This window comes from Empidonax traillii, unplaced genomic scaffold, assembly GCF_003031625.1.
Source record: "Empidonax traillii isolate 1590-97213 ecotype Southwest subspecies unplaced genomic scaffold, ASM303162v1 scaffold69:size3087049, whole genome shotgun sequence".
NCBI classification, from domain to species: Eukaryota; Metazoa; Chordata; class Aves; order Passeriformes; family Tyrannidae; genus Empidonax; species Empidonax traillii.
In genome coordinates this window covers 1090372-1115442 of record NW_020955262.1, presented here as the reverse complement: position 1 = coordinate 1115442, position 25071 = coordinate 1090372, and the positions used below count along the sequence as shown (strand labels likewise).

Here is a 25071-nt window from a genome sequence, read left to right as displayed (position 1 = left end):
CATTGCTTTGCTTAGGCAGCCTTTAGGTCTCTGTTGCCAACCTAGAATTTGTCTCAATTTATATTAACATAAACCTGTGGTCTACTTTTTATCTCAGTTTATACATCAGGAATGAATACCTCCTGATCTATTTTCTCTCTATTTGTATTCAGGACAAACCCATCATTTCAGATTTGTGGTAGATGCATTTTTAAGTGTTGCCATTTCAGTATTACTCTAACGATGTTGTTAATAATGTTGCTGCACTGAAACAATGCATCTGATTTGAGGCACACTCAAGCTCTTTGCAAACAATTAATCATTAAATACATTTGAAATCTGGTTATGAGATTCATACCATAAATCTTTAACAGACACAAAATTGATACAGGCAAGTTGAGTACTCAATTTTTTATTAGAATTAGTTTTAGGTAGCACGAGGCCTTTGTCTGATGCCTTTACCTGAAACAAATCAATTGCCATCTTGCGTTTTCATACAAGTCTAAGAGCATGAGAGAACAGAAAAAGAATTCTAAAGGTTAAAAACCATATTCAGTGCAGTCTCTCCCCCACCCCTGTGTTATAATGGGTATTTGAGGAGGTTCTTTACATCTCCTCCCACACAGTTTCTGCTTCATAAGCAGAAACCAGCTGCTGGTTCTTTCAAGTCTAGCGGTTAGTTGACATTTACCAATAGTTTATGGTTTTCATTCTACCTTAACAAGGAAAAGAGAAATATAAAGATTTAGTACTCACTCTTTAAAGCTATTATTTGAATTTCCCCCCAAACTGGAGGGGTCTGCAGCCAAGGTTTTTGATGGGACTTAAGGAAAGGACAAAGAAATGCTGTGCACCAGCACCCTGGCTTAACTGATATAATTCTTTCCCCTGGAAAACACACCATTGCAACTCTTGACCAGCAGTGCTGATTTAGTTATTTCTTTTTCAACCTCACTTTCTAAAAAATGCTGTGTACAGTGTTGATTACATATCTGACTTGACAAGCTTGGCAACATTGTTTAGCAATTGCCAGAATAAGAAAGAATAGTCTTGTATATATAATTATGATATGGTGATTTGATGGTAGAATGGGAGAAATGAGAAAGGTCTAGGATACATCACAGAAAACACTTTATTTGCAACAGCAAGGAGAAAAAATCCAGATGAAACATACAGAAAGGTGTTCAGTCCTGCAAACAGCTGCTTAGCACACCTATGTGAAAGATTACCCCTACAGTTTAACTCCCCCCTCCAGGCACAAGTACACACACACTGATGCTGCCCTGACATCCGACTTCACTCCCAAATAAACACTCTTATACAAGTCTGTTTAAGGTTTGTCTCTCTGAAATTCATTTTGAAAAGAAACTCAATTATGAACTTTAAATCCATGAAATTATATCAAATTACAGATAAAAAATTAGTAGTTTCATGGCCACTATTTCAACAACTTTCCAAAATTTGTTTTCAGATTAGTAGGTAGTTTGAAATCATAATGAACAGAATGGTAGCGAGAGATGGCTCTCCTTTAGGGCAAGTTTATGCATGAAGGACTGAGGAAAACAGATGTGATCTGATAAACAAAATTTCCCCAAATCAGGAACTAAAAGAAGCCATACCTGTAGTTGTTAACAGCCCACTAAACCCCCCAGCAAGCCTAAGCGTAGAAGTCAGTCAGCTGGTAATACTGTGTTTACTTCATGGACTTTTTCAGAGCAGTAATCCAGAGTACAAAAGCCTTTTATCTGATGATATTTACTATCAAAGAATTTTAAAAGAGAGAACATTAGCAGGATTGTTGCAGATGCAAAAAGGAGCTTGTAACATGCAATTGCTGGATGGCCCCAAACTTTACCTAACGTGTTTAGAGCCACAAAAGTAAACCATCTCAGACAGCTCAGTACACAGACAGTGCACGAAAATGCCATACTGGTTTTTTCTAGGTCTGGGGTCAGGACTTTTGAAGACAGCTATGACTGAACATGATTTCTTCTTTCTAAATCAAGGCTTCCACAACTGAACATCTTAGAGGCAGTTATAAAAGTCCTACTGGCTCACAACATCTGCAGGAACTCAGTGGTGCAGCTGTTTACTGCACATGTGTTAAACAGGCAGCACTAAAAACTGTAAAAACAGGTCAAAGCAAAATGGAAAAGTACCTGAAATAAAGCATTTCACATTGATAACAGGAATAAAAAATAGAAACAACCTTATCTCCAGGTCAGCAAGCTAAAAGCACTGAGGAAAAAAAGCAGTTTTCAGCAATCCACACACAATAGGTCCTGAGCATTACTTCCTTTCATCTTGTATTGCACTTATGGGGCACTAGATTTTTCTAAACAGCATCCAAAGCATACTTTCAAGTCTGTCCAACAAACATCTGAATGTCACAGCAGCCTTTCAAGAGAGAATTACAGCTCTGTAAGGACAGACTGAAATATTTCAAAGAGATCAAATATATCCAATGCTACCTCCTCTTGTTCCCTTGAATTAAAAGTGAAGAGCAGCTTATCTGGAAAGTAAAAGCTAATTAAAAATCATCTTTTCCAAAGAATAAAGGAGAAAAGCACCAATTTTTAAGCAAGGTGGAAACTCAGCTGGAGATGGACAGCAATGTCTTTCTTTTTGCAAAGTAAGGATTCAGAAGCACATTCAAAACCACAGTTAAGAGATAAACATTAAAACACAAAGTACTAAAAATGAGGTGCATCCTATGGGAGCATGATCCCAGCACCACCTTTCTTCCCCCACTGATAGAAGCTTTAAAGAAACTCAGACAAACCTGTGTTCAAGAATATAATAAAAAAAGTGATCTGTAATATCTTAGCACACATGCTGAACTTTTAGATAGATTTCAATTAGCATTTGTACTTCAAAGGAGATGATGTAATAGTCAAAGCAACCTAGGTGTTTCATGGGTTAGTATGAGTGAGAGAGATTCAGACATATCAGACTGATTATTTTATATTCTTCCATAGAGGGTCACTTTGGCTTTACGAACAGGATTTTTTCCTCATACTTGTTAACTTCTGTTTGGTTTTGTATTTTTAAAAGTAGCCCTCACATTGTCAACATTGCTTGTAAACTCCACTATGCAAGGTTTTTTGTTGGACTTAAGAAAGGGACAAAGACAATGCTGTAATCAGCACAGAGAATGGGACCAGCAAGTCCTGGCTTTACTGTTTAAATAAAGTAAAATAATAAGTACATGTATAAGTGCACTGACAGAAAGGTTCTTCTTTGCAATACTCAGTGGAGCAAATATAATAACTATCCATTGCTTCAGAACTCTTCAGCCACAGCACCTTCCCCTAAATACATGTACAGTTGCTTCAACTTCATTACTAAGGGCAAACTACATCATTATTACAGTTTTTTCTTTACTAGACAACATGAACAATAGATCTATGCATTACTGTTAAGACTAATCAGAAAATAATACTCCTTTCTCAGAGAGATCCAAATACATTTTTGAATTTTTTTTATTCTTCATTATAATTAGAGAGGTATGTCTAAGTTATTTGAAATTTCTTTTGGGGAAAAGGAGCTTATTATAAAAGAAAGAGGAGGGGAAAAACTAGGCAGCACGATCACTTTCCAGACAGATAGCAGTCTGATCTTTAAGACCTTCATCCAAAGCATCAGAAACCTGGGTTTCCAGGCCCTTCTCCAACAACAACAGAGCTCTGATATTCTGGAGGCACACCAAAATCACCAGGCTACCAATCCTTCTGGGGCAGCAAGCAGTCTTTTTTTTAATTCTCCTCATGCAAAAGGCCTTCCAGAAAAACGTCCATTGAAAAATACATTTCTTCAAAACATCTTGTGTTTTCCCCACAGGGGAAAAAAAAAAGATTAAGTTTTCAACCAGATGTACTTAGAGTTTTGAATACAACTGCACTTGCGGGGAAAAATTAACAGAATGAGAAAAGACATTCTTCCTATAAAGTTCTAGTAACACCTTTAATCATGTTACAAGCTTAATGCATTACATTAATTTTTTTAATTAACACAGTTGGACTTTCAGATCAAACAGAAAAAAGGGAAAAGATTGCGATCCAACAAAAACGAGTTATAAAAACAGTGCTGTTCAAAACAGGTCAAGTACTTTCTTGTGCTTGAAGACTAACAAAGGGGTTTTTCCTTAAGGCAGTTATTAGGTGTTTTATCTTTAGTTTTTGTTTCTTTTATTTAAAGGGTAAGATATAATTTCTACCACTTCGTTAAATCTGTATTCCTGTGAATAGCAATTTTCTTAAGACACTTTCTTTGCTATTAGTTGTGATAGGATTTCTTTCTCTCAAGTTTGCATTTTACAGCCCACAAGCCTCAGAAGATTACTGTGTGGAAGAAACACACTGGGCCAACCCATCCTGTCCATCTGACACAAAGCACAGCCCATTTTGGTATTCTTTCCCTTCTGAAGGAGTCTCATATCAGGTAGTGGAAGCTAACTTACTTATTTCTTTGCTGTTGAATGATGTTTTTCCCCAGTATACCCCCCTGAAAGCACAATTTTATCTTTTAAGATTCTGGAGAACCTTTAAATTGCTGCTGCCAAAGGGCCACAACAAGATGTGGCCAATCCACTGTAGCATGGGGCAAGAAGGGGCCTGGTTATGGAGACCTCCACACCTTCCCTTTCTCACACAGCTCAGTAAACTCCATTAGAGCTGACATGGCATGCAAAAAAACAGAAGAGAGGGCTAATTGAGTTTAAAAGCTATACAGTTGCAACCTCATTTAGGAAATGCCTCCAGGCTTGCTTGAGCGTTTAGCAATAAACCTAGACCACAAAGCAAAGTGAATATTCAACTCCATATGCCCAGAAGAGAAAGATCCTTTTCTCCACACTCCTAAGCCCATGTTAGCCCCTCCAATCTTTCACCAAGAAAGTGGGATTCCAGGAATCATCTCCATTTTTCTTATCCTGAAGGCAAAACTGTATAACAGTTAACAGTTCCTATAATCTCGATTACAAACTCTTACAATAATACATCAGTCTCACCACCTGAAATCAAGAACCTGTCTTTCTACATCTGGTTAAAAAGCTATTTTCAGTCTAAACCAATTAGGAAAACAGAAATGGCCACAGAGAGTTTCAGAAAAGAAAAATTCACATTTGATCTTTTCTGCCAGAAGTAGCAGTTATAGCTAGTACCTGGGAAGCTTTCTGCCCTGATCCACTGCTCACTTGGGCATTTAAAATCACTAAAACTATCTGTAATGATGATTTAAAATGGGGTAATCCACAAACAGAATAGCCACAGCATTGAATAGAATTATTAAGTGTGGAAGGAGTACAGCATCAGCCCTTAACCCTGTTACGAACATGTTCAAGAAATCTGAACACATCCTGAAATAATATCTTAAATATGGGAACAACCACAACTAAAACTGTTCTCACATACTTGTTTTTACTGAATCCAAGCTTTATTAAGCTCTTAGTGTCCTACAAAAACAGCTCCAAGAAACACTGGAGAAACACTTAAACTGAACATCTAGAAACTCTTACATAGATAGGTTTATATACACACTGTAACCATAAGTAGAGCAAGAAGTAACACGATGAAGGCGGAGGGTCCAGAGGTCAAGTCCACTCAGGAACAACTGAGGGAACTGGGGTTGTTAAGCCTGGAGGCTCAAGGGAGCCTCCATCACTCTCTACAACTACCTGAAAGGAGGCTCTAGAGGAGCGTGTCTAAGCCTTTTTTTTCTCCGAGTAATAGGACAAGAGGAAATGGCTTCAAGTTGCATCAGGGGGGATTTAGATTTAATATCGGAGGAAAAAACCCTCTTCACTAAAAAGCATTGGAAAAGGTTGCCCAGGAAAGCGGTGGGGTCACCAGCCCTGGAGGTATTTAGAAGATGTGTAGGTATGGTACCTAGGGACATGATTCAGGACTTGGCAGTGCTGGATTTAGTGTTGGATACAATGACCTTAAGAGGCTTTTTCAACCTAAATTATTATAGGAATAACAGTTTCAAATCACTGTCTCTGTTTCCATATATGTTGCTTAAGATACTGCACAATTCCCCCCTTATGTGGTATTTGAGATGCCATCGTTGTACCCTCAAATCCAAGCTATTCTCACACTCACCTGAATTAAATGAATGCAATCCATAATATGGTTTCCTTCACAATGTATATATACATTACTACAGCCACAGGGAAAGTGTTTCAACAGATACAACATTATCAGAGAGCCAAACTGTATCCCTGCTGTCCAACAGTTATAGCCCCACTCCATAAACAAAACAGGAACATCTGGAACTCTGCTCTCGCAAGGGCAGCTGGGACTGCATCACTACATCAGGAAATGAATTGTGCTCAGGTTTTCAGTTGTTACAAGATATACTTGGGGCTTTTCAGAGACAAGCAACAACCATTCTGGTTACTGAAGAAATTATTGGTGTACAGGGCATTTTTTAGGAAAAAAATGCACAGAACGCTTTTTTGACATGGAGAAATTGTGCAGGTTTGCTCTGTATTTAAAATCTCACTGAGCATAAAGAATTGTTCCCTTTCATTTCACAAATTATTTCCTAAGTAGAAAAATAGTCTTATAACTAAGACCGATTTTACCAAACCTGCCACTAAGGAAAGTTTTTTCACTAATTCATATTCTGATCTAATTAAAAGCATAGTCTGGGTAAATGCTAGTCATTCTCTGAAGTTGAGCTTTGGTTTCATGTTACTCCTCAGAGTTTGGGGCAACAAGTGCAAGAAAAATTATTAATTTCTCTTCAGACAAAACTGAAAAGTACTGATTGCAGTAGCCATGTGTAGTGGTTTAAGTAAAATATTTCTTCACTAATACTGAGAAGAAAATTATCACAGAAAATTTTTTTCAGTTGGCCAATGCACCATTTTGAATTTTAAAGTTGTTCTGATCAAGATGCCTTACAAGATCAAAACATTCATAAGATTTGTTTTTACCCATATTAGTATTACCTTTTGGAAGAGCCTGAGTTGTTACAGGAACGCACAGGATCAGTAGAGAGCTATTTTAATGATCACAGATTTGAAACACCCTGTTTCAAAGAGATAGCTACACTTGACAGACACCAGATAAAGAAAATTCTGAATAAATTACTTCTAAGATCCAAAGTTTCTAAATTAATGCAGAGGCTTTATTTTTCTTCAGTTGTATTTACCTTCAGTATAAAGTAAATCCACCTCTACTCCACATGCTTTAAATTTTAGGTATGATTTATTTTCAAGTGAGAAAAAAAAAGGTCTATGTAAAAGCACACATTTACCGCACTTCAAATGTGAGGTTTTTACTATAAAGAGAAATAACTTTTCTGAAACTCCCTTCCTATCCCTTTAGCAGCTTTTACTGTTTAGTTATTCACAGAATATAAATTGGCTTTAATCGTTGTTAACACTGTATGAATAGTTTGAAAAGAGTCCAGCCACTTAGCCAAAACTGGAAACAGATAGTACTTATATGGTGTAGTACCACACTGACATACTGTGAATTAGTTTAAAGGAAAAAAAAAAAAAAAAAAAGCCTGAGATTTACAAAGGCACTCAAACAGTATAAAGAAATAATGCAACTATTACAACAGTCTCCTGTTAGAAATGGTGGAGCACTTTAAACAAGTTTCACTTACACAGCGTTTCTTCTCCTCCTTTGAAATATTCTAAAAAAAGCTTCACAATTAACATATTGTACACATTTTACAAGGTTTTCAAAGATGAGGAACTATTTCTGGATAGACTCTCTCAACTTGGTAAGCAATTAGAGCACACATTACAGTAAAGGTGTATTAAATGTTTGGCATCTGTGAGGGTACAGAAATGTGCTTATTGCTTACCCACAGTTAGGCTCAGTAATGAAAATGAAGTCAGTTATAATTCTAAATGGGGGTAAAAAAAAAAAAAAGTTTAAAAAAAAAAAAAAAAGGAGAGCAAGGGAAAGGACAAGAAGTCTAACAGGCAGAAAACATTACAACAGCCAAGTGGAAACAAATGAGATATTATAAGCAGGGTGCAGTCACAGGACTATGTGTAACTCTGTTACAGCTGAACACCAATAGCTTCTGGTGAAATTAGTTCTGTGTGCGACTCGAGTCAAAATATAAAGAAGCATATTCAAAAGCCAACGAGCACAAAGAAAACATAGTCATGACTATTCACAATGGCAAATTCTGTGCTGAATGTGTGAACGGGACATGAGTGAGGCAAAATACAAGCAGAGCCCCTTTGCCTGGGATCTTTGCAGTGACACAGGCCAAGCAATCTGAACTGAAAATGTCTCTCTGTGCTAGGAGGGGGAAGACCTAAAACAGCATAGAAACAAAAACTGCTTTCCTCATGGAAGAATGGTAACTTTGGACAACATTTGGCACCACAAGTTCAAAGGGTTGTTTCATCTGCATTTTAAGTACAGACTCAGAGATTTTAGAGTATTCCTGCCTCCACACTATTGTTTTTTGTGCCATTAATGGCATTTAAATTATAGACCTGCTGCAGCCATGCAGTCAAAACACCACATCACTCAGTGAGACACTGTATTATAATGTCAGTGTGTCTGTGTTTTAGCTGTGCTTTCAGATACTGTACTTCTCTTCAGTCACCCTGTTTCTCTGCCAAAGAATAGATATAAGAGACAAGTCTATCTTTAGCTTCACTGAAATTTCTTACTCAGGCAGTTGCAATACTTCATTCATCACATATTTAAGTCTCTATATATCAATGAAATTTTTAGAGGTACAAATAGTGCAGAGGCAGATAAATAAACATTCATGGAGATTTTTTAAATGAAAATATAATGTGTGGTTAGGGGTCAGATAGAAACAATACACTTTAAAGAAAACTAATTTCTAAACTAAATCAGGTGGCATTTTTTTGTTTCTTTTGGGTTTAAGTATTAGGTATTTTTTGTTCCCACTTTCAGTAAAATACTCCAGATTTGCTGAAACAGTATTTCCCAGAAACAGGTATTTATAGACTTTTTATTCACAATGGTGAATATTTATTAAATAACAACTTGCATTTTCACAGCATCTTACAAGAGAATGCATTGAAATTTCTAAACAATTGCAAGACAAAATCTGAGAAATTCCTTTTTCTAAATTATTCTACCAAAAGAGCTAAACCAGGGCAAAGTCACTATAGAGCTAGATACCAAATTCAGAATTTCAGTCAGCATTCAAAACTTTTTCCATCTCAAAAGCCTGAAGCAAGCTGTTCCAGGGTCAAAAAACTGCTGGGGGATGTGTATCTGCTCCTATAAGCTGGCCTGCTACTTGTAACCCTCAAAAACACATCTCCATTTAGGATGAAAGTATTTCTTTATATATCTTCAAGATTCCATGATTTCCTACTTTCTGCAGTGCAAAGTATGGGCAATTCATCAACTCAAACACCTCAACCCTCAAGTCAGTGTTTCAAAGTATTCACATTAAGAAAAAAAAATCACATTATTAAACTACAGTCAGCTATTTTTATTCTGAATTGGCTTACTTCTTTTTTTTTAATGCCATATGCAAAACAGCAGTGACTTTTGCTTATTAAAGGCACAGTCTCAACTCAGAAAAGCTAAATATCAGGAATCCATGAAATCTTCTGTGCCTGTTCTAAACTTGCCAAGAATATCACAGGCAACTGAATATATTCAACAGTTCAACTAAACTTTAAAAATTGCTCCATTGAGCAGAGGGAAGAAAAAAATCTGCCTACTGTTTTCTGTTGAAATCTTGACATTATTTTACCTTTTTCTAAATGAAAAAAGTATTTTATATCTTAACAGTGACATAGTTTCTTTATTTCCTTCCGTTTCCCCTTCAATGCAGTGTGATTTGTTTCCCCCCTGCACTCCATTTTCAACATCATCCAAAGCTACAGTGATTTGGCATTGAATAGTATGAAAGCATAACAAAACTCTGCCCAGTCATTCACTCACCCTTTGTCACAGTCAAGCAAACTACAGCAAAAGCCCAGCACACTGTAGGCATTGGAGAAAGTTATGCAGACAAAGATCTCAAATGTAATTTTTTTGAAAGTGTCAACAGCCAAAAGGATATATTTACTATTGCTGACCTTTAGAACAGAAAGCTCATTATCCTTCAGATATAGAAGCTCTTCTCAAACAGCTGACAAACATGTAAATCCAAAGTCTTGCGTTGTCTGAACTACCTCTATCAATAGAAGTGTCTCAGATGCAGTTACATCAGTCCTTATCGATACATACCGAGAATGACTGAAATCAGAGACACTTCTGAAATAAGTGAGGTTCGAAGGGGCCTCAGTCCCTCACCCAGCCCAATGTCCTACTCAAACCAGCAGAAAAAAAAAATTTTTTCAAACAAAAGAAAAAAAAATAATTTAAAAAGAAATGGGTGTATTACTTTTTTAGTTCATGCGTTCTCCAATACTTGTATGGAAAGAAATAAAATCATTGCTTGAGTCAGTACATTTTCCAACAGATATTATTTATGGAGTGCTGAAGAATCAATGCAAAATATTTTGATTTTCTTCCCAACTACATATGAAACTACTCATTTTTCTAGTCAAAATCCAGCCACACATTCAGTCATGTCTTTGCATAATCCAGTAGCAAGCATCTGTAGTCAGGAGCATGAGATGGGACTGAAGGAGACAAAATGAAGTAGAAACTATCTGTTTAATGTACTCTTTTCACTGCTTACCATCACTCAAATGCATAGGACTGTAGAGAAACTTGCAGCAGGGCTACCCTATGTATAAATTTTCAGTACTGTTATAGATGTAATGATATGAAAATCCAATAAATTTGAGTAAAATTTAAGCTACCACACTAGAGAGAGTTTGCATATCAGTTCAATATTACTTTAATAATAAGACAATTTGCCATAGATACTCTCTAGACTGTACATGAATTAGCATAATCTGTGAAGTATTTTGATGAGCTCATCCAGACACCACTTTTTAAGCTTAAGTTTTAGACACACATTTTTAATCACATACAGTTGAAGCATTGTCAGTTTTCATTATGAAATAGCTATGCTTAATTAGAAGAAATATGGAGAGCTGTACTTGAAAAGCAAAGAAACCAAAACCAACCCCAAATGCAAAAAGACTTCCCAAACCCATAGAAGCATCTATGCCTGCAGTCTGGCCCTGAAAGAATACCTCTATTACTTGATGTAGGAAAAGCTTTCTGATCATAATTTCCCCAAGCATAGGAAAAGCAGGAAACTGTGTGAATACAGGATGGTGAGAATGCCAAACCTAAATAGAATCACAAGCGAATATCCATGACAAGTTTAACAAGAAATTATATAAATAGTGTACTGTATTATCTTTAGTTTATAATTACCAACTAGCTCTAAGCCAGAGACACACAAGCCCTCGCAGTGCAATTGCCCGGTTGCCACAGTTCACAAGAGGAGGAGAGCTCCCAAAGCTGTTATTTCCCTTTCCCCCTTCTCAATCTGCGTTTTTGCAACATATTTCTGTGTTTTATCATTAGAGTTCAGTTGGAACCATGTTTCTGTTGGCAGCTAGCATTCCTCCCCCATGCAGGGGAAAATGTAGAACAGTGGTGCAGTGGTGGGAGAAGCAGGGAAGGTGAAGGGAAGAAATACAAAAAGCAGCTCTACCAGATCTGTATTAGGCAGCATCCTTCTTAGTCATAATAACTCCTCAGTTGTACCTCATCGTAAGCTATTACACACCACACCTCTCACAAGAATAGGCATGTTTTCCATGTTTCTGCACCCTCAGTCTCATTTTACATAAGCAACCTTTGTTCTCCTTCATTGTCTCAAGGTAACGAATGAAAAATCAAATGAAAGTCGGCAAGACTCATACTATAGCACATTCTTACAAGTAGTTTTTTCCAAGTATCCCTAAAGGCATCTAGAAGAGTAACTGTATTAATTTCAGTTACCTGATCTTCTGAATATTAAACAACAAAACATCAGCAGTATAGCAACATAGTCAAGCAGCCAAATGTGTAAGGAAGCTCAAAACTCAGTTAACTTATTCCAAAGTCAATTAAAAAGGAAAAATCCCTTCTTAGAAAATCCCCACCTAAAAATGAAAGTACCTCCTTATAAGACCAACAGGAGCTGGCAAATTCAGAGTAGAAGAAAATCACACTTTTTAAGGTTCAACTTTGCAGATAGGAAGGGGTTAAAGCTCTCTTACACTGAAGGCAGATCACAGCATTAAAAGAAAGTTTATCAAAGGAGAAAAACTGCCTTAATGGTTATAGGTTGCTTCCCCTAGTAATTCTCCATATTAATAATCTTTAAATAAGAAATTTATCTCAGAGCTGTTTTCCAACATTTTATCTCCAGAAATGAGCTTGTAAGAAGTAATGAACCTTCTGTTTTCATCTGGGCCATCCAACTGCTTGCTGACAGAGTAATAAATAAACTCTGCAGTTTGCTACGTATGAATATTATTTTCTTTTATCTTCTCAGGTTTACTTTCAGTGTGACTTAGCTAAAAGCTAATTTGCATTCTAAAAATCCTTTCCAGGCTCTCAAATTCATATGCTAACATTTTCAGCTATCAAAGTCATATGCATAAATACCGGGTTCATACGTTGTATTTCTAGAATTAGCAGTTGAAGCTAAGCCTTTTGATAATGGAAGCAGACTTTGAGACTCTGGTTTACCTGCTAAACCTCTTCCTGGAAAATTATCGAGCTGGAGAAAACACATCCTGCATGCAGATCTTTTGGCTGCACAGTGTCACACATCACCCAGGAGCTGTCACTTCGGCAGAAGGAGCAATATCAACTCAGGCCTATGAAGAAAGCAGAAACATCCAGCAAAGAATACATTAACCTCTTAGCTGAGGACAAGAGTCAACCATAACCCACAATCATTACATCCACTTCTTAATTGGAGGGGAAGAGCCCTGAAAATAGGTTCGAGCCACCAAAGGACTGAACTTACAGAAATAATAAATGCTGCAGTTATCTTTGAAGCATCTATACCCAAAATATCCATAGAGATTTATATCTAAGCAATATATATAGCTGTCTAAAGAACACATAAAAAGACTCTCAGAAGTCTGCAGGTTAAAGATAGTCCTCCTAAATTATATGGGGGAATAATGAGTCACACGCCTAGAACTGCATGCTTGAAACTTTGGATTTAATACTGCTGGTCTTACAGTGAAATGGCCAGGAACTGTCTCCTGGAATTTGGCACCGAAAACGCTTATCTCCCAACTGACAAAGGAGTAGGCACTTGTACTGCTTCCCTTTCAGGGAACAGCTTGACCACCCAGGACAGAGAAAACCTGGGATTTAAACATAAATCCACCCCCAGCTACAAACAGATACCGTGATTGAGAGATGCTCTTAAATGCTTCCTCAATAAGCTTTCACAATTTGCAAAGAGCAACCAAATACACAGTTGGCAATAGAGAATACGCCTGGATACAGTTTGGTAATCAAGACACCGTGTTCCCTTGTGTTTAGGATTTGCTCTGATGACTGCTCATAGGAGCAGAAAGCAGAGGGGAAGGGAACTGAAGCTCCTTCAGTCTGCTGTGCACGACATACTGAGGTGAGGCCAGGACGCACTTGGGCAGACAGGGTACTCAGCACCAGCCTGGTCTAAGCAAAAGCAAAGTCATCTGACAGGTATTTTGGTCATCAGCAGCTTTGGGCTCCTCCAGTGAGACAAGCATTGAATGGGGTGTTTTGAGAATTCAGGCTGAAATTCAGTACTATGCATTAATTAAGCACCTACGCCAGCTGTGGAACAATTATAACAAAAATAATGCAGCTTGATCAGTTTTACACTAGGCTAATTTTGTAATGATTGTTTTAAATGCCTACTAAAAAATATCTGCATATTTTAAGTGTGATTGAAAAATTAATTCTATTCTTTCATGCACAATCAAATGGCTCTCAGTATTTTTAGAAATGTCCCTGAATTCTATAAAAACGGGAAATGCCATGAAGGATACATTCACAATTACGAGTGGATTTGTCTGCACATTTAGCTTCAGCATCCCTTTTTCTGATTTTAGTTTTAATATAACACCACTTTAATCCTCAGAATGCCAACACTGGTAAGGCATCCTCTGGTGGTGAAAACTGGGGGCAGCTGAACCGCTTTGTAAGTGGTGCTCTGGCTGGTGCTCTGAGCATGTGCAAGGCAGCGGGACGTGGATGCTAAGACTTGACAATGGCAGCAAACCACTTCGTTTGAAACAGAGGAATTTCTAAATTTGCAAAACTTAAGTTTTGGCAAGTAAAGAACTAAGGGACAAATACCACAGCAGCTGAGAATAAAGGCATTCCACGTAATGTAAGACACCTTGCCACCATTTGCGACCAGAGACCAGTTCAACTCCTTAACCATGCAGGATGGCAAGACATTTGTTACATAACAGCAACTTCAGATGGCATTTTTAAATCCTGCCATCTTTTCACTGAAGAACAGAAGATTAGACTTCTACAGACTCTGAGAGACAGGGATTGGAGCCAGCAGCAATATTTAGCACAGAGTGACTGATTTCTGGCACCATCTAGCTTCCTCTGCAACAGGAATCTGGCAGCCTGGTAGGTGCTTTTCAAAGACACTGATTGAATAGTTGATACTAGTGCTATACAAAGGCTCAAGACAGCACAAGAAGGAATAAAAAAGAGTAGGTCCTAAGCCCCAAGACTTTATTTTTTTTTTCCCTAATAAAGATAGTGAGGAAAAAATCCTGGGCAGAATACCAAAGCCTAGAGAATTCAGACTGTTCATTATTCAGCTTCTGACTATGCATCTCTGCCAAATATCTATAAAATACATGAAAGCATTAGACACAAAGAAGCCATAATGTAAGGAAGACTATTAATTGTTCATTTTCATGAGATGTGGTATAATCTGAAGAGCACAGATTTGTTTTGACCAATAAAACTACTCCTAATTTCACTCAAGAATTATAAAATTCCCACGAGTCTTTGTACCTGATTATACTCATTCACTACTCTTATAAGGGGTTTTGAGCTCTAGAAACTTGCTATCATCTCTGTTTGGAAAACTGCTGACCATTTGAGAAACATAGCTATGATTCATTGTTGAACGTCAAAATTCATTAATTGATGAGATGTATCACCTTTTAATGCTGTGCACTGTAAAATTCTGCAGAAACATATTTACTTGTCAGCATATAGACGTGTTCACAGACTTACACTTTGGGAAAACAGAAAAGAAGACAAATCAGGTTGGTTTATTTCCTCAGTAGAGGAGGAAACGGCAGAGAAAGAGGAGAAGAAAATCTTTTCTGGACTATACCAGACAAGCAAGCACAATCTCTCCAATTCGGAACCTTGTTCCAATTCCCACAGTGAAACTTTCTTTCCACGTGCCTGATATCACTTGTAATGTGCTTTGAGAGCTAATCCTTTCACATTCGGTTTACTCGGCATGGGCCCAATAAAAGCAAGGATTCTCAAACGCATGACCAACCCAAACCACTCTCTCACTTTGTCTTTTCAGCTACACACATTCACAGCTGCTGAAATAGAAAATAAGCTACATTTACACACAAGTCATACATAGGAGTCTCCTCATGGAAAGAACGGAACACAGTTATACGCTTTTTCCTATAATCCACTTAAAGTAATATTTCTCTCCCTCAGGGTCTTGACTTAACGTATTCAATCTGAACAGGCAGTTTCTCAGTAAAGAGGTCTCGGGTTATTCTGCTGTAGATTCACTCCTGATCAGCTTTGCGTTTAGTGATATCATCTAATAACTGAAGTGTAAATCCAAGGGAGACGTAGCTGCCAGATTGGTTTAATGTATTTCCAAGGCTTTCCTCTAAAGAAGAGCTTTACATTCTCTTCTCCTTAAATAGGAAAGTTTTTTTACACTCCACATTTTCCTCTGCTTTTGATTATACGAGACTGTGAAGGAACATATATTTTCCATGATGTAGGGACAGGTGATGTCTGAACATTAGCAACTCAGTATTTGGTGTGGCATGATTTGGAGTATCCAAGTTGGAAGGAATTCCAAGATTTAAATCTGAGTAAGAACTCAAATGAACCCAACCTGAACCACAGGCAGAAGTCCAAACTGAAGTTTGAAACTACTCTCAAAGTCAGCACCTGTCATTTGCAGACACTTTATGCTCATTGAACAGTTACAGATCAAAATGGAAGAGCAAGCAAAGCAAAATCAGGCAATGGGAGCAAAGCAGAGAACATGTCCAAAAGGGGGAAAGGAAAACTGAGACATCTGTCAACAACAAAGAACTTGGATGTTTATTATGGTTTTATATTCAGCTACATGTTATTCAGTTGTAATTAATACAAAGTGTGAGTGTTTACATAGCTTGGATGAGCCACCAGTTCTAGAACTAAAGTGTTCACCTCAAAGATACATTGCAATGAATTTAACACATTTCTGTGACATTCTTGCACTTAGATTTCAATCTTTATGGATGCAGAAAAGAAAGCACTGGAATTTTTACCAGAAATTCCTCTGACAAGAGAAGGGAATTTTTAAAATCCGTTGGTCCTTTTGAAATGCTCTGCATGCAATTTCAGGGTAATATAAGTTGTTTAAAAAGCCTGGTAGGTAATTTTCTTGAAAGCAGTAAAGAACTTGCACTAAGTCCTTCTCTCCACTTCCTTTTGCCTGATGGGCTGTTAGGCACAGCTATCTCAAAGCAGGGAGACTTGCACACACACACTCACACAAGCTCTTGGCTGCCTTTGTGCCCACGTGTTTTAAAGGCAGCATCACCAATCTGAAATCATCTGCCCCACAGCTTCATAGGAAAAATGCCCCTGTGATTTTGACTCAAGGTGTTATTGCATTGTGCATGGGGTATTTCTAGAGAGGAGCTCTGCTGTTTTCTTCCACATGAAGTTAGGTTTCCTGGCATGCACATGTGCTAACCCCCCTATCAAAAAGCAGGCAGATGTGACCTTCCTGTCCCCTGCATTCTCATGTACCAATAAAATAAGTTGCAAACTTAGTCATAAAATTGAAAATATTCACATAAACACATTACAAAGACACATGCTACAGGTAATCCAAAATAATCATTAAGAGCTGAATGAGATTCTGATCCCACCATTCAGGTACTCAAAATAGGTGCTTGAGAACAAGTATTGGAAAGAAGGCAAAGAACAGAGGAGAGAGAAAAAGTGCTAAAAGCATTATAGGAACCTTTATATTTGATATTCAGGAGGAGTTTGTCATGAGTAGCCCACTCCCTTTTTGCACTGAATAATTCCCAGCATTTCTGTATCACATCTCAGATACACATATTGAAGACAACTTTCTAATCTTGCAAGTGTGGTTACAGAAAAGGAAGAGGAGAGCAAAAAAAATACCAATAAGCTTCCCCTCCACTCCCCTTTGCCCTCACATTACTGGCAAATACTTCTCTTTTTTCCAAATACCTGAGGAATTCACTGACTGTGCAGCAGAGAGAGAAGACTGAGAGGAGATAATCAACTTGTATGTGCATCATGATGCTGTTGGTTTATAATTTAGAAATCTATTGTAAATGTGTATTTCTCTAATAACGGGTGCAAAATGGCAGTTCCAGAGGGAAAGGTGTCTAGGACTTATCACTCTTATTGACTTGTTAAAGGGATTTTATATACTAGAGAAGAATCTAGATCTCAGTAACTATTTTGCTTCAAATTCCTTCCATTTTTTTGCCCCAGAAGTGGGGCAAATCATTAAGTATTTCATCTGTTTGTTCTCCTCCCTCATCTTACTGTGTTTTAGATTATATTAGCAGTGCTGTGAACTCCATATGATAAAAATACTGAGCTCTTATGCAAGAACCTCAATACAAGACCCTCACATGCCAATTAAATGAGTTCCATTTCACAACAAGAAAATTAGGTTCCAGAGACATAAGAGACTGGTTATATCTTTCTTTGGTCATATAATATTCTTCCATTCTATTCACTAATGTATTTCTTCCTCAGCCTCATATTCCACCCCCCACAGCCTTCAGTGACACTATTTGGAACCTTAAACCCCTCTCAGACAAAGGGATGAGGTCAACCATCAGATCCATGGGACCAGGAAGATAAGAACACATTTATCCAAAGTCCAAGTGCGGTGCCCTATTCAGACAGCTATGCTGCCTGCTAGTTATTGGGCTGAATTGAAAACAAAAGTTAAATTAAAAGACAGCAGGATCATTATTTCTCCTTTCTGCCCCACCTACTCAAGTGCCTGAGGTCATTTTCCACAACAAAAATGAAAGCCCTTCTTGGAAGAGTTTTTGTGCTAAACAGCAGTGGTTAATTTCTTGCAACTAATTAGTTATTCAAGTGAAAGTATAACGATCCTCCAACATGATTGAAAGTGCTTCAACTGAGTTTCCTGCTAGCAGCATACTTCTAGAAAAGATGCAATAAATCAGCAGGGTTATGGAAATCTTTAAACAAAGCAAGTCTGCGACAGGAGCCCATTAAAGATATAGCCATGTAATATTTATGTACCCAGCTGACTTATGCTTTTAACCTGGCACTTTCAGCTATAGCTTTTTAGCATCTGGGTCATATTCCATAAGAACGAAACTCACTCTATTTGCTAAGAGCCAGCATAATGTTTCTGCACTGGGTGTTTGGACTATAGCGTTGCCATAGGACTTAAAGAATGAAGCCTTCCCACCAAATGGAATTTCATCCAGCTTTTTCTAAATAAAAATACAAATAGAACAACTGAGCAGCACAGAAAATTTAATCTGTGCATCTCAAGCTCCCTGATTACCTTTAACAAGAGGTAGGTATCAAAACAAGAAAGGCTGTATAAATCCATGGAGGTATTGAAAAACAAAACTTCTCAGAATAGCCAACCTCACCTATGATAGTTCAGATTATGATTTTTTAGTTAGGAGTGGTTTCTGAGATGGCAATAGCAGACCTGGAAATTTTTAGAGAAGGTGATAATTTCATAAAATGTCTTCCAATTACTCCAAAACCAATTTATTCATTACAGGTTGGGTGTTTACATGTACTGGGTACTGAAGAAAAGCAAGACACTGTGGTGTAAAAATGCATTTTGACTGTGTTTGAGGCTACAGGTGTACTGATCTGCTTAAATCTCCAGAACAGTCATTTCCCTTTCTTCTGTCACATTAAACAGTGTCTGCATGGGTTTGCATGTATTTTTAAACTACACATAAACATGCTATTTGGCTATACATGCCTCCTCTCAGCCCATTCACTCATCTACTTCGTTACCAATCTCCCAGTCAGCCTTCTCATGGTTTAAAGAGACAGAATTTGCATTCACAAGCCAGTTTCATTTGAGGTCCCAAATATGATTTACTGGCCTTTACTTTGTTACTGCAGCAAACAGCTGTAAGAAGGCAAATCTTGCTGCTGGGGGGCTGGAAAGAGGAAACTTCAGGAAGAGATGTAGGAACTGCAGTTTACTTGGGACTCTGGGACGTTGGAGGAAGCAAGAGCTTTATAAGAAAGGAGCAGGAGAAGGGGATTGAAGGACAGAAGAAAAGACGACCAGACATCACTCCCCCTTGCCAGTAAAATCATCTTTGCTATCACCATAGGTTTTTGGGCCAATGACCACTTTCAACTTGCACCTTCTGTTGGAAAAATAATAAGGAGTCCAGCTTTATTTTGTCAATAGAAAGTTTAAAGTGGTCACTGGAGCACAAAGCTTTTCAAAGGGCAGCTGAGCTCAACAAGGACAAGGAGGAGGATGTAGAGGAAGACACAAAAACAGGCAGATTATGAACCATTAAAGGGTGCACTATTTTTCAATAATAAAGATAAGGCCTTTAGAACAGATCTGGTGATGTTTTATCTATTTATTGTGGATTATTTTTCTTTAGAAGAATAGTTATTACTGAAAAATACCTTTACCAGAGCAGAAAATAAGTAGTTTTTGTGTATGTGTTTATCTTGATTAAAAAAAAAAAAAAAAGCTGCCAGAAAACAGAAAACTAGGCATTTGCTCCCTGAATACATGGGATTATGCTCTGCATTTGTGCTGAAAACCACTGGATCCTGTACAAGCAATTGTACTGCAATGGGTTTTGCTATGCTAAATATTTAAACTGTGTGCCCAGTCCTTCAAAGTCTGAGCTTATTCTGTGTTCAGAGCTTTTTAGAGTTGTGTCAATAGCATATTTGTTTTGAATGGCTGTTCCTAGATAACAGTAACAAAAATCCAAAACTTGTTTACATCATTTAACATGCCTAAAAGCTTAGCTCAAGACATTAGAAAACCACACAACAAGCAAGGAGAAAAAATGCAATTCTTTAAAATAGTCTCTGCTGTTGAAAGGACGTTACGCCATCAAAAGGCAAAAAGAATGTTTTGCCAACCCTGGACCAAGAACTGTTTTGCTTTTAAACTGGAGCAATGACGGGCATAAAAAGATTTCAAGGAATTTCCTCTTCTCCCTGGAGATAGCCATGAGCCTTTCTCCTACCCCAGACTTCATATTGTGGTGATTGCAAGAGAGGCACTTCTTGTGGGTCCTAAGCAGTAGCTCTTATTTATCAGAGCATACAAAATGTGTGAAAGAGTAAAAACAGGGCAAATCAGGCAATTACATCAATCCTGTGAAAACTTTGTTCTTATCTAAGCACTACCTTCAGCTCTAATTGACAGATGCTACATCAGCTGTTTAGAAAGTGCCCCTCTTACAAGCATTTTCTTAGCTTGCATAGCTGTCTTAAGAACAAGATTTCACCACCATTTACACACAGACACTCATGGAGTGTTCGACATACTCTTGAATTGCATTTGTGGTCTAAATTCTGTGAGGTATGGTGATATTTTTAGGAAAAAAAAAGAAGCATAACCTCTCATCTGTTTCAAATTATGCATGAAAAACACAAAGTATATTAGCAAAAAATAGATTTGCATACAGATATTTTGCAAAATACAGGAATGCCAAAATGCAATTACAGGAAAGGAAATAATGCAAGCAGGCAATCATTTACCATCCTCACATTTTCTCACTGAATGCTGCCTGCCTTTGGTGAGTATCCAGTGAAGCGTAATAAACACGGTATTTGAAAAAACATGCTTTTTCCTGTCTATCTGCTACCTAGAGAGCTCCTGATACCTAACCTGGAAGCAGATAGGACTCAAAAAGGTGCCTCTTTTCCAGGGAAGATGTGACTTTCCCTCCAAGGGCCTGGGGCACTATGCCTCAGATGCTAATAGCTCGAGTTGTGTGCAATAGCCCTATATTGTTTATATAGCACTTCACATGTTCAAAGCACTATGAGATATCAGCCATCACTAAGCTTTTATGAGGCTGTATTACCCACTAAACATCAGGGTTCAAATGACTTGCTCTTGATCAAAAGAAACTTTGTGCTGCAGGACCATAATTATTTGAATTTGGTAATTCTCGCAGACCGTTCCTATGGCAACGCAGAACCAAGAGGGGGGATGGGATATTAAAGCCATTTGCTCTTGCACTCTGCTCTGGCAGCGAGATATGGACACATGGAGGATCTCTTAAGCAAACCTGCACTCAGCACCTTCTGGTTAAAAAAAAAAAAAAAAAAATCAAGAGCACAAATTAAACAGAAGATTTTAAAAGCCCCCAAGAGTGTTTTTCTGAATTTATCAGTTTCATATAATCATTGTGAAGAACCTAAAAGACAACATGCAAGCAGTACTGAAATACACCAGAAATCCCAAAGTGGTGCTCCAAATTCATTCTGAATCAGTTTGGGTTTTTTTAAACCAAGAGGATTTGTAGGCAACTTAAAAATCAATCGGTCCATTTTCTGCAGGTAGACAACTACAATCTATTGTCTTACAGTTGATTAAAAAAGGACTCAATAACTTTTAGAAATATAGAAATTTTTACTCTCCATATTTATACATACTTTCTTCCTATGAAAATTCAGTTTCTGTGCTGACATTCATAACTGTAGCCCCCAAGTATCAAGTCTCCATTCCCATCAAAGGAATACAAAGATATTGCAAATTAACCAGTGAATCCACAGTACATATCACAACTAAATAAAGGTTTGACATAAATGCTAAACAGGACACATCCTGAAGATTCTTCCCTTTACAGCTGAAAACATTTTATATAAAAATACTAGCACTGAGATTGAAGACAAAATAAGAAAACTTATCCACCATCCAGTGCCCATCCTACCATACAACACTGCCTTTCCCTCCTCTCATATTTTAACTTGTACACAGTCTTGGTTTCCACAGATACCATGTGTTCTCAGAGTGCAGCTTCACAATTATTGGCCTTGGAATCTTCTCTGCAGAATCACATGGGAAACAGATCAGACCACTAAGACAAAAATGTAGAACACTACACATCATCCAGATTCATCAAATAGGAAAAGGATGCCTGTTTAAAGCTATCACAGGAAGAGGGAGGGAAAGAAATTCCCTTCAAAGGCAGTAATGAGTGGAGAGAATCACTTACAGAACCTCTTCTGTTTTAGTCACATTGATCATGTTGCTATTAATGTTTCCCCCCTCTATCTTACAACTTGCACTTGACATTTTTCAGGTACAGGCCACACGGAACTCTATGCCAGACTGTGCTCGCAATTTCTACTGTCTTGACTTACATTGCCTGGAAAGTTAAATTACTGAAATATTTGCTAAAATATTGAAGTTTGAGCATAACATCAGTAGGTGAGCATTACTTCATGGATATTAGTGTAAGAAGCAGTTACCACACTCCATCTACCGATCTAAAGAACAGATGTTTGCATATGATTTATGGACACTGAAGTATGTGTGTATCTTCCATAAATAGTAATATGTTCCAGTAACAAAGAGTGGGGAACTGGGATCCAAAAGGCTGGGAAAATACAGGCAGTATTAGAATTTATTTACCAATTTCTTGGCTTTAAATAAAAAGTAAAGCTTATAGAGCCAGGATCTCAATCCCATGGGTTGGAAAAGCTCTTACAGTTTCACAAAGGACTAACAACATGAAGTAATAAATTGCATTCAGGCTCAATAGGTCAGATATAAAAGTCTGTTTAGAACATGAGCACAACTATGATTTGTTAAATAAGAGTAACAATTTATATTGATTGAAGCACAATAAATCTAAAGCACTATGCAAAAAGCCAATATTGCCTTGGGTATTTTTACATTAAATTTGGGGTTGGAAGGCTCTTTACTATCAACATTTAACACAATACTAATCAGGTAAAATTCTAATGGGCAAAGTACAGTTTTGGGCTCTGCAATTAAATTATTTCTGGAAGTGCAATCAAATATTTGATTGAACTAACATCATTGCTGCTCCTCACATTTGTTCTGTTCCTAAATTAGCTTGGCTAATCAGCATCCCACCTCATAGCCAGTGTTGTAGACATGTAATATTAGCTGATGGGTTCAATTTCAAGAGCACAGTTAATTTTTGGACAGCAAAACTTAGTCAAAGGCTACAAACATGTGAAGTAGCATATTTATAGATGTCACTGTGTCTAGGCCAGCAGAACTCTGATGGGACTCAGTGAATTCAGATTGCTCTGTGATGGCTATACATGTCAAACAAGTTTTGATTTAATTTAAAAAACAGTCCTGAGGATATTATTTCGCCTCAAAGTGGGTTTTTTTGGTGGGTCGAGATATTTTTTTCACCCTCTTATTCTATGAGCAAGAATCAGGATGATTCTGCATAGCTTTCTTCATATCATAATATAAAATAAGCAGCCTTGTAGAATGCAGAATTTAAACAAGGCAATCACAGTTTTTCCTCCTGTCTCAGGCTGGCATGCCTGCAAGATATTATGCAGCTGCTACTTTTCCCCAGAGATGGGTGTACTCCAGTAAATGGTGAAATACTCCCTAAACCTTTTTTTTTTTTTTTTCCCCAGCAGAGGTTAACAAAGATATTTCCATAGGTTTAAGACAACATGAAAACACGGTGATTGTCTAGTTGGATTTCTTGGAAAACACTAACCTTAGATTTACTGCATCAGTAATTAGGAGCTGATGATATACTCCAACACACTACAGAAACAACTGCAGTTAGTGTCTGTAGAATACAGTGAGAGTCTTAGATTACAGTGACAGTTATTTCATTCTCTTCTTGCACTTTTTAAGACCACAGAAGAAACAAACACTTTTCATTTTGTCAGAGAAAGGACTTCCTCTTGATAGCTGCACAGATTTTTTACTTTCAGCATATAACTGAATGTCACACAAGAACAAATTGAATTTCTAATAACTACAGTCAGCTGGATTTAATTCCTTTTGGTGGAAGCACAGCAGTGTCAATATTCAGAGATTTAGTATTACTGCTAATTTATTGCAAGTAAAATGTCAATACTACACGAAAATTTGTCATTTTAGAAAGGTTTAATAAAAAAGATGAACACAACACAAAAAATAGAAAATATAAGAACTGATAACTCATCATTCTACCTCACTTTTTTTCCAGATGAGCATCCAGGTGTCAGCTGGTGTAAACGCAGATGCCACTGACGTCAATGGAGCTGTGTCAGTTTACACTAGCTGAGAATCTGATCCCAAGTGTGCTAGTGCCACTTTTAGATGCTGCCACTGGAATTCACTTTTGCGAGACAATTTAAAAAAAATACATCCACACATTGCATTTCTTCCTGTCCCCGAGAGTATAGCTGGAAATCTGTTGACAGACTGTGGGAGAGGGCAAGCAGGAGGTGAAAGTAGCCAACAACTGTATCGACGAGATAACTTTCCAGTATCAGTATTAACCCTGTTCTGTTGTCTTCCTTTTATACAAATGAATATTTGTCTTGAAAAAAATCTGAATTCTACCTTTCCATAAGAATTAAATGTCATCAAAAGAAAAATGATTCTGTAAACTGTACAGAATACGTCTCATAAATATGTTAACATACTATGCTAACCAGGATACAATCTGGATAGATCATTCTAATGCATCATTAGAAAAAGTATCTAAAACTACAAGAGCCCCAGGCTCGAGATCTGTGTATTCACCAAAGTATTTGTTCCCAAGAAAACTCCCTTCTGTACAGGCAGTAGGATTTGGTAAAAGTTCTAAGACAGCTGGTTAAAGTAGCCTGCAAGCCAGACTTGTATCTGGTTGACAGCTATCATTCATATTCCATCTAGCATTTCTATGTGGGGGAGAGAGCAGGAAGAAAGGGAAAGGTGGGGCAATAAGCAGGGCAG

At 37.5% G+C, this 25071-nt stretch overlaps 1 long non-coding RNA gene across 5 annotated transcripts in view; it reads left to right on the top strand.

Moving 5' to 3' along the window:
• LOC114055851 overlaps nt 1-25071 on the top strand; it is a 60691-nt gene that overhangs the window by 32043 nt on the left and 3577 nt on the right. For 4 of the 5 annotated variants that reach the window (XR_003570846.1, XR_003570847.1, XR_003570845.1 and 1 more), the window contains one exon: nt 4285-4419. This is a non-coding gene — a long non-coding RNA (uncharacterized LOC114055851). The remainder of the gene's footprint in view (nt 1-4284; nt 4420-25071) is intronic. The other variant, XR_003570848.1, reaches the window with a different exon arrangement.